Here is a 16,350-nt window from a genome sequence, read left to right on the forward strand (position 1 = left end):
GTCTTTTGAGGATCGATTTTTTTTTGTGATGTCTATTTTCAAATAAAAAGTAGCTCAAAAATATATAGAGAGAGTAAAGGACATGGTCACCCAGTTGTCAAATGATGAAAGCAGGACTTTTTAGAAAAGAAAAGTGTCAAAAAAAATAGTCCATGGAAATGTAAGTAATTAAAGAGTATTGGCAATATACTGGAGACCAGTGAAAAATTTAATGATGTAAAAAAACAGTGCTTACAAAGATAATTAAATTAACCCTTTTGATAATAAACTCTAACTTTATTTCTATATATAATATAATATAATATGTACTAAATATAATATAATATACTGAACTAAGCAATACATTTGTAAGTGATTTTTGGCAAGAAAGGATAAAATAAAATAAATAATTAAATTAAGTTTAGCAGGGAATCATTGAGAATTAGCTGAATCAAATGCAGAATGGAAGTTGTAACTGTGTAAAACTGAAAGCCATATATTTAGAAATTTATGTCTACTGTACATACTCTGACATCCATAAGTTAGCTATCATTTACTTAACTCTCTTAAATAATTTAGATATCTTAATACAACAAAACTCAAATTGCATTAAAAATATAAAGCAAGATAATTTTAATTCATTAAAAAGTATTTTAATGAAAGTATAAATTAGTTATAGAAATCAAATTCTATTTTATATGCATGAAAGGAAAAAGCAATTCATTGTAATCCTTTCATGAGTATGGTTTTAGTACAAATAATTATCTTTAATAGTCCATTTTTTGTTAATCTGAACTCTTGATATTTCTTACAAAGATCTAGCTGTATTTTAAGAAAAAAGGAGACATGTTTGTAACCAATTTTTTAATGTTCTTGAAACACTGTAGTTGGCCAAATACCAACCTAAGTGTAAAATAAGTTTAGCTTCCAATTAAAATGTTACAAGTTTGTACTAAATTAAAGCAACAATTTGAAACTTTCACTAACACAAAAGTTGTCACCCTTTTTTTACAGGTGGTAGACAATACCTGACTAAAATAGAAATTTTTAGAAGTAACTACCCTAGGAGCAAATGAATTAAAAAATAGAAATGATGAAGAAATAGAGAGTACTGAATTAATATGTGTTGTTAGCATGCTCCATTTACTTATTCTTTTATTTAATTTTTGCTGCACAATGCTTTATTATTTTTATTTGGCAATGCATGGGAAAGGGCTCCAGGGTGGTTAGAAGGATGCCTAATGTTATCAGAGAGAGACTCAGGCAAAAGCCAGACACCAGGGGAAAGCATCTTCCATTTATTTAATGACACAATGAAAGAAAGAGGAAGACCTTAGGTGCATTGAGATTTATGATTCCCTTTAATGTATAATAATTATCTCTTAATTATGACAGATTTTGAGGCAAAATAATGTTAGTTTCAAATTTTATTTTTTTCATTACCATACAATTCAGTTTAAAAATTTTCAAGTGCTCTGTCACTCATTGCATTTCAGAAAATTTTTATGTCATGAGAAAATCAGGTGATGTTTCTTTACTTACCCAGGTTGGGTATCTATGCCACCAGGACAGTCCCATCTATAGAATGAATTAAATATCACTTCTTAACCATGGCAATGTTCAAGCGGCAAACAAGTTCTCCAATGACCTAATAACTTCAGTATTAAATGTGGAGAGTCTTATCATCCAAAAGATTTGGACTTTTATAATTTCCTTAATATAATAGATTTATCAGTATTTTGATAATCTTCTGCTAAAAATAGACATTAGTAGTCAGTGACCTTTAAAATCAATCTTCTTTTTCATTGCATAACTGGAATGATGAGTATGTTCAACCAAAAAAGCCAATAATAACAACACCGGGGGTATAAATAAGCTTAAGCTTAATGATTAATGAGGGAAAATACACTTCCATTAAAATATGCACAGACATATATTTTTCTTCTCAAATTTCTCCTTTTAAAGGGAATGTTTATCTCTATAAAAGAAAAAAATGCCTTTGCTAGTATGTTTTGTACACTGAGTTTCTTCTTTGTGTTGAGGTTCTAACACATTGAAAGTAGCAGCTTCTACTGAGATGAGTCATTCAGAGTGTTTTAAACATGTTGAATAGAAGCTACACACTAAATGAGCTTCAAATAAAGCATTTTTCTGAAAAATATTTTTATTTCATCTTTATTACAACAGTAGTTTTATTTTCTTTCTATCTCTGAGAGTAAAACAGACAAGCAATTTTAAAAAGTTAAATTTAATTTTTTGTTTAATAAAACATAATCAGTATGGTTGGAGCATAATGAGAAAGAAGAAATTACATAAAATGAGACTGTAAAGAGTCAGGGACTGATCAAACTGGAATTTATGGTTAAAAATCTTGAGTTTATTTTAAATATGACCAGGACTTTGATTACTTGAAAGCTTAGAATGATATTGTTTGATATATATCTTTAAAAGTTTAATATGTTTGCTCTTTTCAGGAGGTGCTTTGAAGGTGGTCAGCTGCTTCAGGATTTTATGGTATCAGAAGACTATCAATTATTATAATGAATTTTAGAAATGAGCCGTTATTGATGAAAATATTGCTGTACAGGATTGGCTCCCTGAATTAAGATATATGTTTCACACATATATAATAAGCCTAATGACCTGGATCCTCTGGAATGGTGAATACAATTTACTCCAAATTGTGTCTAAGTGAGACTGGTGATTCATAAGATTCTGGTCACCTCATTCTGTTTAATAAATCCTGCTTCCAAAATATTAGTGTGTTTGACACAATGTAACTTTTCCTGAAAAGTGCAGTGGGAGAATCTGAAACAACAGGAAGATGGAATTTTATCATCTTTATTGGACAAGCTGTAACACTTGCTTCATAGCAAATATTTATTTAACTCATGTTTGTATAGGCAGCAGAATTTAGTTGGTGAGATTTGGGGAAAGTGACTCTCACCTAACTCTCATTTTGGCAGCCAATACTATTAGGAGTTGTTAAGACCAAATTGGCTTGAGTCAGCCTGAAACACTGAGCTTGTATGAACATTCCTGTAATAATGCTCTATGTAAGATGGTGCAGGCAAAGCAAAAAGGGAGATGACAAAACTTGGAGACAAAGTGTTTGACTGTCACCGCCGCTGTTGATGAAGACAAGTGTGCTTGCCAAAGATCTCGCACAAATCTGCTGAGTTGTTCACAGCAGACAAACAAAACTTTAATAAGGTTAGGCAAGATAGAAAACCCTTCAACATAATGAGAATGAATCCCTCCTATCTGATGAAGCTCTATATCCCTTCCTCTCTCTCAATAATAGACTATAGAGGAAAAGTGTTCAAATACACACAGGATTGAGCATTCAAAGATCGATTATATCTGACCTAGATATTTCCATATTTCTCTTCTCTTAACTTCTCTCACATAACTTTTCAACTTATTACAACCTGTGATATAAAAGTATTTATTCCAGTTACTTTTTTGATGGAACTTGTCTTCGAAGGAGATTGCTAACTCATCAAGTTCAGGGGCAGGGGCATTGGGAAGACATTTGACAGTAGGATATAATTAGAGCCTATAATCATGAATTGACTTTCCCTATCACAACCCACGTAGAAAGGGAGAATTTTGGAGAAAAATATTATGATCTCCTAAGGATGCTCTATTTCACACAGGGATTCCACATTTGCATAAGCCAAGTACCTTGATGAAACTTAGCCTGTTCCTTAATGTACTGGCATCCTTCCTGCTATTACACTTTACCAATCTCCAGGTCACAGCTCCCTCAGCGTCATACACAGTGTGGTGGATGTTGTTTAGAGTGCTCTAAGAATTTTTTATTTCTTCTCATCTAGGGATTCTCAGTTCTCTCAAAAAAGAAAGAAAGAAATGCAAACTCTTCATTAATTATGACATAACAAAAGACTGATAAAGTTGAATACTAATGTCACCTTAAGCAGTTGTTGATGTTTTAGTGTTCAACAATGTTCTCCAAATACTGATGTTTCCTGCTCTATTCCCACTCTTCTTTCTCTCTTTCTCTTCTCTCTAAAATTTATAAATAAAAATCTTAATGTTCTCCAAATACATCTTGATGAGTTATTGTTTCTGCTCATCTATGTAGCACCGTTGTCAGTTTTCACCTCATTTTTAAATTCTAAAACCATATGATTAACATTCAAATGTGACAGCTCATAACAATGGTAATACATGAACTAATGGTAGTCATGCATTACATAGAAAGAGTCTCATCCACTCCAATGTAAACTCATGGAAGCAGAGCAATATCTATACTGCTGTGGGAAACAGAAAAATGACTTCCCACCCAAATGATCACATGCTAATCTCTAGAATGTGGAAATGCATCACCTTCCATGAATTAAGGGACTTTGCAGATGTCAGTAAGGGCAAAATGCTTTGTTTACCTGACAGATTATTCAGGTGGGCCCGATTTAGTCATGTAAACCCACAAAGGTGGAGAACCTTTCCAGGCTATGGACAGCCAGAGAGATGTGACTACCCAAGAATGGTTAGAAATACAGGATGTCTACCAGTTGGCTCAGTGGTAGAGCGTCGGCCTGGCGTGCAGGAGTCCCAGGTTCGATTCCCGGCCAGGGCACACAGGAGAAGCGCCCATCTGCTTCTCCACCCCTCCCCCTCTCTTTCCTCTCTGTCTCTCTCTTCCCCTCCCACAGCCGAGGTTCCATTGGAGAAAAGATGGTGCTGGGGATGGCTCTGTGGCCTCTGCCTCAGGCGCAACAATGGCTCTGGATGCAACAGAGTGACGCCCCAGAGGGGCAGAACATCGCCCCCTGGTGGGCATGCCGGGTAAATCCTGGTCAGGCGCATCCGGGAGTCTGTCTGACTGCCTCTCCGTTTCCAGCTTCGGAAAAATGAAAAAAATATATATATATAGGATGTCTTTAAAAGAAAAGTAGGGGGCACTTGAAAAGAAAGAATGTATATTCTGCTGCTTTAGGGTGAAAGGTTCTGAAGATATCTATTAAATCGAGTTGATCTAGTGTGTCCAATAAGCCTGCTGTTTCTTTCTTAATTTTCTTTCTTGAGGATCTATGTAGTGATGTTAGTGGAGTATTGAAATCCCCTACTTTTATAGTATTGCTGTTGATCTCGCCCTTTAAATCCATCAAAGTCTGCTTTATATATTTAGGTGCTCCTATATTAGGTGCATAGATATTTATAATAGTTATATCTTCCTGTTGGATTACTCCTATTATCATTATGTAGTGGCCTTCATTATCTCTTACTATATCCTTTGTTTTAAAGTCCAATTTGTCTGATATAAGTATTGCTACCCCAGCTTATTTTTCATTTCCATTTGCATAAAATGTTTTTTTCCATCGTTTAACCTTCAATCTATGTGTATTTTTTGTTCTAAGGTGTGTCTCTTGTAGACAGTATATGTATAAGTCCTGTTTTCTTATCCATGCAGCTACCCTATGTCTTTTGATTGAATCATTTAATCCATTTACATGTATGGTTATTATTGATATGTAGTTGTTTATTGCCATTTTATTCTTTAAAGCTGTATTCCTTTTTTGCTATATTCTTTTCCCACTTTGATCTGTTTACAACAGCCCCCTTAACATTTCCTGCAGCATTGGTTTGGTTGTAATGAATTCCTTGAGTTGTTTTTTGTCTGGGAAGCTTTTTATTTTTCCTTCGATTTTAAATGATAGCCTTGATGGATAAAGTAGTCTTGGTTATAGGTACATTCTCTAGGACAGACCACATGTTAGGGCACAAAAGTGCTTTCAACAAATTTAAGAAGATTGAAATCATATCAAGCACTTTCTCTGATGACAATGGCATGAAACTAGAAATGAACCACAACAGAAAAGCTCAAAAATTCTCAAACACATGGAAACTAAATAGCAGGTTGTTAAATAACGAATGGATTAAAAATGAGATCAAAGAAGAAATAAAAAAATTCCTAGAAACGAATGACAATGAGCATACAACAACTCAAAATTCATGGGACACAGCAAAAGCAGTCCTGAGAGGGAAGTTCATAGCACTACAGGCACACTTTAAGAGGCTAGAAAAAGTTCAAATAAACAACTTAACCCTGCATCTAAAAGAACTAGAAAAAGAACAGCAAGTAAAGCCCAAATGTAGTAGAAGGAAGGAAATAATAAAGATCAGAGCAGAAATAAATGACATAGAGGCTAAAGAAACAATACAGAGGATCAATGAAACTAGGAGCTGGTTCTTTGAAAAGGTAAACAAAATTGATGAACCTTTAACTAGAATCACCAAGAAAAAGAGAGAGAACACTCAAATAAATAAAATTAGAAATGAGAGTGGAGAAATAACAACTGACACAATAGAAATATAAAATATTGTAAGAAAATACTATGAAGAACTGTATGCCAAAAAACTAGACAACATAGATGAAATGGACACATTCCTTGAAACATACAATCTTCCAAAAATCAATCTGGAAGAATCAGAAAACCTAAACAGACCGATTACACCAAATGAGATCAAAACAGTTATCAAAAAACTCCCAACAAAGAAAAGTCTGGGGCCTGATGGCTTCCCAACTGAATTCTACCAAATATTCAAAGAAGAACTAACTCCTATCCTTCTCAAACTATTTCAAAAAATTCAAGAGGAAGGAAGACTTCCAAGTTCCTTTTATGAGGCAAGCATAATTCTGATTCCAAAACCAGGCAAAGACAACACAAAGAAAGAAAATTATAGGTCAATATCTGTAATGAATATAGATGCTAAAATCCTCAACAAAATATTAGCAAACCGGATCCAACAATATATGGAAAAAATCATACACCATGATCAAGTGGGATTTATTCTGGGGAGGCAAGGCTAGTACAACATTCGTAAATCAATCAATGTGATTCATCACATAAACAAAAAGAAGGAGAAAAACCATATGATAATTTCAATAGATGCAGAAAAAGCATTTGATAAAATCCAGCACCCATTTATGATCAAAACTCTCAGCAAAGTGGGAATACAGGGAACATACCTCAACTTGATAAAAGCCATCTATGAAAAACCCACAGCCAACATCATACTCAATGGGCAAAAACTAAAAGCAATCCCCTTAAGATCAGGAACAAGGCAGAGGTGGCCCCTTTCACCACTCTTATTTAACATAGTCCTGGAAGTCCTAGCTGCAGCAATCAGACAAAAAGAAGAAATAAAAGGCATTCAAGTTGGAAAAGAAGAAGTAAAACTATCATTATTTGCAGATGATATGATATTGTATATAGAAAACCCTAAAGTCTCAGTCAAAAAATTACTGGACCTGATAAATGAATTCAGCAAAGTGGCAGGATATAAAATTAATACTCAGAAATCAGAAGCATTTTTATACACCAACAATGAACAGTCAGAAAGAGAAATTAAGGAAACAATCCCCTTCACAATTACAACCAAAAAAATAAAGTACCTAGGAGTAAACTTAACCAAGGAGACTAAAGACTTGTACTCGGAAAATTACAAAGCATTGATAAAAGAAATCAAGGAAGATACAAACAAGTGGAAGCATATACCGTGCTCATGGTTAGGAAGAATAAACATCATTAAAATGTCTATATTACCCAAAGCAATCTATAAATTCAATGCAATACCAATTAAAATACCAATGACATACTTCAAAGATATAGAACACATATTCCAAAAATTTATATGGAACCAAAAGAGGACACGAATAGCCTCACCAATCTTAAAAAAGAAGAATAAAGTGGGAGGTATCACACTTCCTGATATCAAGTTATACTACAAAGCCATTGTACTCAAAACAGCCTGGTACTGGCATAAGAACAGGCATATAGATCAATGGAACAGAATAGAGAACCCAGAAATAAACCCACAGTTCTATGGACAACTGATATTTGACAAAGGAGGTAAGGAAATACAATGGAGTAAAGACAGCCTCTTTAACAAATGGTGTTGGGAAAATTGGACAGCTACCTGCAAAAAAATGAAACTAGATCACCAGCTTACACCACTCACAAAAATAAACTTAAAATGGATAAAAGACTTAAATGTAGGCTGTGAAACCATAAGCATCTTAGAAGAAAACATAGGCAGTAAGCTCTCGGACATCTCTCGGAGCAATATATTTGCTGATTTATCTCCACGGGGAAGTGAAATAAAAGACAGGATAAACAAATGGGACTATATCAAACTAAAAAGCTTTTGCACAGCTAAAGACAACAAGAACAGAATAAAAAGACAAACTACACAATGGGAGAACATATTTGACAATACGTCTGATAAGGGGTTAATAACCAAAATTTATAAAGAACTTGTAAAACTCAACACCAGGAAGACAAACAACCCAATCCAAAAATGGGCAAAAGAGATGAATAGACACTTCTCCAAAGAGGACATACAGATGGCCAATAGGCATATGAAAAAATGCTCAACATCATTAATCATTAGAGAAATGCAAATTAAAACCACAATGAGATATCACCTCACACCAGTCAGAATGGCGCTTATCAACAAAACAACACAGAATAAGTGCTGGCGAGGATGTGGAGAAAAGGGAACCCTCCTGCACTGCTGGTGGGAATGCAGACTGGTGCAGCCACTATGGAAAACAGTATGGAGATTCCTCAAAAATCTGAAAATCGAACTGCCTTTTGACCCAGCTATCCCACTTTTAGGAATATACCCCAAGAACACCATAGAACAGCTCCAAAAGGAGAAATGCACCCCCATGTTTGTGGCAGCATTGTTCACAATAGTGAAGATCTGGAAAGAGCCCAAGTGTCTGTCAAAGGACGAGTGGATAAAAAAGCTTTGGTACATATATACTATGGAATACTATTCAGCCATAAGAAATGATGACATCGGATCATTTACAATAACATGGATGGACCTTGATAACATTATATACGGAGTGAAATAAGTAAATCAGAAAAAAACTAAGAACTATATGAATGCATACATAGATGGGACATAAAAATGAGACTCAGAGACATGAACAAGAATGTGATGGCAATGGGGATGGGGGGGTGGGGGAAGGAGGAATGGGGCGAGGAAGGAGAGAGGGGTTGGGGGAGGCGAGGGGCACAAAGAAAACCATATAGAAGGTGACAGAAGACAATTTGACTTTGGAGGAGGGGTATACAGGACAATCAAATGTCAAAATAATCTGGAGATGTTTTCTCTCAACATATGTACCCTGATTTATCCATGTCACTGCATTAAATTTAATAAAAGGAATAAAAAGTTTTAAACCTGCCTGTATTGACTTTAAAAAAAAAAAGAAAAGAAAAGAAATGTAGGGGGGCCAAGAGCTGAGAAATGCTTCTAGAAGATTGAAAACAACAAGAAAACAGATTTTTTCTTAAAGCCTCCATGAAAAAAATAAAAAAAGACATGTTGATGCATTGATTTTTAACCTAGGAGACCTGCCTTGGACTTCTGACCTACAGAATTGTAAGATAAGAAATTTGTGTTGTTTTACCTGATGTGTGGTGGCACAGTGGATACAGTGTCAATCTAGAGCGCTGAGGTTGCCAGTTCGAAACCCTGGGCTTGCCTGGTCAGGGTATATATGGGAGTTGATGCTTCCTGCTTCTTACCTTCTCTCTCTTTCTCTCTCTCTCTCTTTCTCTCTCTCTCTCTCTCTCTCTCTCTCTCTCTCCTCTCTATAAAATGAATAAAAAAATAAAATGAAATAGAAAAAGCTTAAGCAAGATAGAAAACCCTTCAACATAAGGAGAATGAATTCCTCCTATCTGATGAAGTTCTATATCCCTTCTTCTCTCTCAATAACAGACTATAGAGGAAAAAGTGTTCAAATACACACAGGATTGAGCATCCAAAGATTGATTACATCTAACCTAGATATTTTCATATTTTTTTCCCTTAACTTTAACTGACTAGCTTGTGGTAATTTATTTGTTACAACATATAACAGAAAAGCAATACAGTTGCTTAGCACAAAGTGGTAAATCCCTAGTTATTTATGGAATGAGTGAGTGCATCTAAACATACAAAAATGTAGAATTTTTCAGTACTATAAAGTATAATCTTTTTTTTTTTTTTTTAATTTTTTTTATTTTATTTATTCATTTTAGAGAGGAGAGAGACAGAGAGAGAGAGAGGAGAGAGAGACAGGGGGGAGGAGCTGGAAGCATCAACTCCCATATGTGCCTTGACCAGGCAAGCCCAGGGTTTTGAACCGGCGACCTCAGCATTTCCAGGTGGACACTTTATCCACTGCGCCACCACAGGTCAGGCATAAAGTATAATCTAATGTCTAATGTAATTAAAAATTTTGTTGCAATCTTTCCAATGTGTTTTATGTAATTGTATTTAACTAATTTGTTGTGGTTATCCAATATTTTAATTACAATTTTATTTTTTCATATTCTTCACTCAAACATCTATTATATTTTGGTATGACTCATAAGAATTATTTCTTCTAAGCGCTGACCAAGGTTTGAATGAATACTTGCTAACATTATATTCTTATGTCTCTAACAGGACACAATACTGGACACATCAAAAGGAATCAGTAAGTAATTATTACAAATTTGATTAAAACCCTATTTACATTTCATAGTAAGTCATTTTCATCACCTCTTGTACATGAAATCAACTCCTTGGCCTTTCTCAACCTTTGCTGTACTCATATGTCTAAAAACCAATCCCATTTAAATCTGATTCTCCATATAAAGCCAATCCCATATGTATTCACTTGGCTTAACTATAAATTCATGTTCATTTATCTAAACCCGACCTTACTAGTAACACACTCCTCTTCTGCCAGTTTCTCAAATGTTTATTGCATAATTTCTCCACTTTTCCTGTCTCTTCAATATATCTTTCTCTTTCACCTGGCAACTGCACTTCCTACTTGCATGAGAAATTAAGGTAAAAATAAAAGAACTTCTACCCACTTATACTTGTGCCTATATAACTACATGAATGCTCCTCTGTTTTTATGGATGAAAATCTAGCTAAAGGCAAACTCTCAATGTGACTTCTTAAAAGATAAACAGAGTTATATATTCTAAGAGTTTTATTTGAGCAAAAGTCAATTTAAATCTGAGAACATCCAATCTAGAAAATAGAAAGGAAATTTAAAGAGTTGTACAAAATCAAGTACTTTATAAGCAGAAGGGAGCAGGAACAAGGAAATTATATCAGGCAAAAGAAGTTGGTTGCTTATTCAAGGTGACTTCCCTTCGTGGGGTGGCAGTGGTCTACCAGGCAGACTCCCTAACTAGTGTGGATCAGGTCACTTTTAAAAAAATGTTTACCTATTCATCTTAGGCAGAAAGAGGAGTGGGGGCAGAGAGAGAGAGAGAGAGAGAGAGAGAGAGAGATCAATTTGTTGTTCCACTTATTTATGCATTCATTGGTTGATTCCTGTATGTGTCTTGATTGGAATCAAACCAGCAACCTTGACCTATCAGGATGATGCTCTAACCAACTGAACCACCCAGTTAGGGTGTGATTTCTGATAAAAGGATTTAAGATTTCATTTTTGGGAGAGCTGAAAATGTAATTAAGTTTCATCTTGGTTTGGTGTACTGAAGCTCAGCATAAGCAACTCCATGTGGGGTTGTTGTCTTGTTTGTAGTAGTACACGAGACCCCATCATCTCTCTGCTTCTCATATATACCGTATGAGCAACCTTCTGTCTTTTCTCTCTATTAACTGATTTTCTTTTTAGAACAGTATATATTTCTACTTTCCTTGTGTTCCTATTTATATATCTAATATGGTCGTGCAGTTTTATTCCCAAAATTGAGTTTCTAAACTTTGACCTCTGTCCTGTCCATCCCATTTAGCAGATGCTATTTTTTTTAACAGATGACCAGGCTCCAAACCATAGAATAAATCTTTGACTGCTTTATTCCTCGTACCTTTACTAATCTTTTCAACTCAAAATCTTGTTTTGCATTACTTTCAGCTATGTACATAATTTAAAAACCTAGATTCATATTGCCACCGCCCCTTGCCTTATTTCCTGTGTTAGCCTCCAAACTGGGTTCTTCTTCCTTCTCTTACTCTAAGACTACACTCTAAACACAATATTGCAGCTGCAGTAATTCGTTAACATTTATTTAGATTATACTGCAATGTCACTCAAAATTTCACATCATTTTCAATTTTGACTCAGTAAAAACCAAAAACCTCCAAGGCCTAACAATATCAGGACCCTGGAACTCATTTGTTAACTTTATGACCTCATTTCTTATTTTTTCTTTTCCTCATCTTTCTTCCCATTTTTTCTGCTTTATTATTCCTTAGAAACAATCAGCACACATATACTCACTTCTTGGTCTTTCATGAGGTGCTCCAAGTCTGTTCCCCACTTCCTACAGGTCTCAAATGTCACCTCGTTGGGGGAATTTCTCTTGACACCCATTGCATAATTGATTCCATCTCCTAAAAAGTTTTTTCAGATTTAATATATTTTTCTCCTTATTAAGTACTATCTAACTTACTAAACATCATATTTGACTTGTTTGTCATCTGTATTTCCTTCATCCCAATGACAAGAAAGCTCTTGAAGTGCAGAGAATCTTTGTTGGAATTATTTTTTGTCTTCTTTGTTGATTCTTGTAATGAAACCCTTTGGTTTTATTTTTTAAACATTTTTTTAGATATTATTTATTCATTTTAAAGAGAGAAGACAGACAGACAGACACACAGAGAGAGAGAGAGAGAGAGAGAGAGAGAGAGAGAGAGAAGGTGGGGAGGAGCAGGAAGCAACTGCCATATGTGCCTTGACTAAGCAAACCTGGGGTTTTGAACTGGCAACATCAGCTTTCCAGGTAGACATCTTACCCACTGTGCCACCGCAGGTCAGGCCTAAACCCTTTGGTTTTCAATGAAATCTTGCATGAAAGAATGACTAAACAACCATGAAGGAAAGTGGCATGTTAACTTTCTTAAACATTTCCCATTATTTAGTTGACCAAAGGTATGGAAAAAAAATATGGTTCCAACTATTTTATGATGTCATAGACATAACTATATTTAATATTTCAAACAAGAAGCTGAAATTCTCTTAGTTGTAATATAATTATTTAATTTGTATTTATTGATTGATTTTAGAGAGAGAGGAAGGGAGGGAGAGAGAGAGAGAGAGAGAGAGAGAGAGAGAGAGAGGGAGACATTGATTTGTTGTTCCACTTATTTATGCATACATTGGTTGATTCTTGTATTTGCCCTGACTGGGGATTGACCTGCAACCTTGGCATATTATGACAGTGTTCTGACCAACTGAACTACCTGACAAAAATTTAATATCTTTACATTTAATATGGAGAGACTTGTACCTTTACTATAATATATTCCCATTATTTGAATGAAATATGAGGAAAAATATTTTATTATCATTAAGGATATAAAACTAAAAAGTACTATTTCTTTAATTTTTTGATAACTCCATTACATTGATGTGTCAACTATTTTAATTTAAAGCAAGTAATAATAATTTAAGACTGAGTAATTATTACTATCATCACATATGGAATATTTATGTGAAAGACACTGAGGAGAGACATTTACACTGAGCTAAGATACGTGTACAATTCTAGTTCTAGATACTAACAAATTGAGATTAGAACCCTGATGTTCGCAATGGCAGAAGTCAGTTAAACCTCCACCCAGCCTGGCCACACCACAGGGAGAGGGGTATTCCGAGGTAAAGTTGAGATATTCCCCGTGTTGTTAATCTGCAGTGTCTTCCTGGCTCCCAGTTTTCCCTGAATAAAATTATTTTCTCTATTGAACTGATGTGCTCAGAATTAATCTAACTGCCCAGTACTATATTACAGGGATACTATGGTCACAAAATCAGATCTTTGTCCTGCATGCTTGAGTAAAGTTAGCAAATAAACTCAGAAGAGCTATTTATGTGACATTTGTCTCTTATCCCTGTTCCTATTACAGCTACTTCAATATTGAATTCCATCACAAATATGAAAGGAACTTTAAAACAGGTGCCGTATCTTATTCATTCTTATTTTTTGGTATTTGGAAAAATGCCTAGAACATAATAGACATTGATTTATGTTTGTTGAATAGATGAATAATATTCCCTGCATCTGAGTTATGCTCATCACAATTTCAGGAAACCAAAGAGAGCTGAATATTCATTTACTAACATCCTATAATTTTATATATTGCTTCAAAACTCCATGTGATATTTTCTTTTCACAAACTACATTAACATCGGTAATTAAAGCTAAATATCTGGTCATTCTGTTTTATTAATGTAGATACCTTAATGTCCTTTCTACAAAACTATAGTTATACTGAGTGATATTTAGTGCAAATGTGATCATTGAACCAGGAGGATATTTATGTTCTTATACAGGAATGATGTAAATTTAACTACTATTGTGAAATATGGCTACAAATTCTATGTATATTGCATATTCAGATAATAATCATACATAATAACAAAAAAGAATTACACTTTTGTGATAAGATAAATGATTAATTGCCTATGGAAAAACAATTTTGGGCAAAGAATAATAATTAAAGAAGAACTTGAATGTCTATGTACATGTTCAGAGTTAAAGTTCTGAGACACCCCCTGTGTATTGAACAATATCAGTATGCATCAACTTTTTTTAGTTCATCTTAAACAAGAAGGCTGTTTTTAATCCTTGTAAAAACTCAAAAAGGAATGTACTACAATTATCTCTATTATTCCCACAACAAAACAAACTCAAGGAGTTAAGTTTTTCTCCTAAGTTTGTATCTTGTCCCAATGCAATGAAGACAAGTTTAAAACCCCAGTCTACTCAACTCTAACCAAACTCTAAATACTTATAACACATTGCTTGCTCAAAACTTAGTGTTCTTCACTGAGCAAGCAATTTCAATTGCTCATTTTCTCTCTCTCTCTCTCTCTCTCTTAAACACACACACATACATACACACACAAAACCTAAACACACAATCACTATAGATAATGCAATAAAAATTAACTAGGCTATATAACTGTTTAACATCATTTTATTAGTAAAAGGAGGAGTTACAACTCAAATTTGTTTTATTCATAATCTTGTGTCTAATCAAAATATATTAAAATAGCATGTAAATTGCTTTTATATAAAAAATTCCCCCAAAACATGTTCTTAATTACATTTCATGACTTTGGGCATTCTGAGATCATTGGCTTTTTAATCTTGTTTTAGCTGAATGTTACCTTAATTCCAATTATTTCTTAGACTAGAAGTGAAATTGTTATTAGAGCAATGCAATTCTGTCATTTTAAATTGTGAAAAAATAAGTACAGTTAATATATTTAATAATTCTAGTTAATATGTAGAAACCTTTCTTTTCATTAAAATATAGCTTGTCAGATTATTAATTGGGTCATCAGAGTGGGTTAAAGGCAGCTTATAATATTGGAATATATGATGTAAGGCTATATATAAATTACATTTTAGAATAATAAAGAGTTAGAAATGAATTAATAAAGAGAATTACAAACCTGGAAAATATATACTCAGATTCAAGTTTCAGTTCTGTCATTTACTAGGTTTTCGAATGTTCAGAATGTAGATTTCTTTTCCTGGACGTCATTATATCATTTGTTTGTTTTCTTGTTTTATTTATTTGCTTATTTTTCATCCTTAAAATGAAAGTCCTGGGCTGGTGATCTTTAAGTTCCCTTTTGCCTACAGTTCTAACCTCACAATATTGTGTTGAAATTACTTTGCTGGGTCAGTATTAGTAAACCAAATGAACATAAAGTTCTGCTCATTCTCTATGCACACTTTGAAATCATGAGTAATGAATACGAAACTCACATTTCTTATTTATATATTTCTTGATCTCATTTTGTGCCTGTGGGCACATTTACTGGATTTAATAAGCAGGCAGATAGTATCTACAATCTTAATTGTATAGCAGAATGATAAACTCACAGACGCAAAGCTTGTCTTGTAAATTTAATTTCCTCTAAGCTTGTTAGGAATAATATACCAGAGAGTATAACAGCTCTCATCTAAAGTCATTGTATTACATGGGCTTTTCAATTCACATGTCAACCGGTATTAATACATTTAAAGAAACATCACTTATTTTGATTTAAGATACCTCTGTGTGGTTTATATCCACCATAGATCGATTTGAGCTATCTCCATTTAATATGTTTAATAAGTTGGTTTTGGTAATGACTGATTGCCATTAGTATTTGTATTCCAAAGGCCATGATAGATGATTTAATTCTCCATTACTTAAAGGAATTACCTTGTCCCCTAACTAGGTTTAACTCGTGTGGAGAAAAAAAAACATTAAACATTTAACATTTTCTTAATTTCAGTACAGAGTATTATATTTTTATTTTCAGTTAAATTATTTTATATCATATACAAAATTAGGTTTACAGTTGTAATACAA

This window comes from Saccopteryx leptura, chromosome 5, assembly GCF_036850995.1.
Source record: "Saccopteryx leptura isolate mSacLep1 chromosome 5, mSacLep1_pri_phased_curated, whole genome shotgun sequence".
In the NCBI taxonomy this organism is placed as follows: Eukaryota; Metazoa; Chordata; class Mammalia; order Chiroptera; family Emballonuridae; genus Saccopteryx; species Saccopteryx leptura.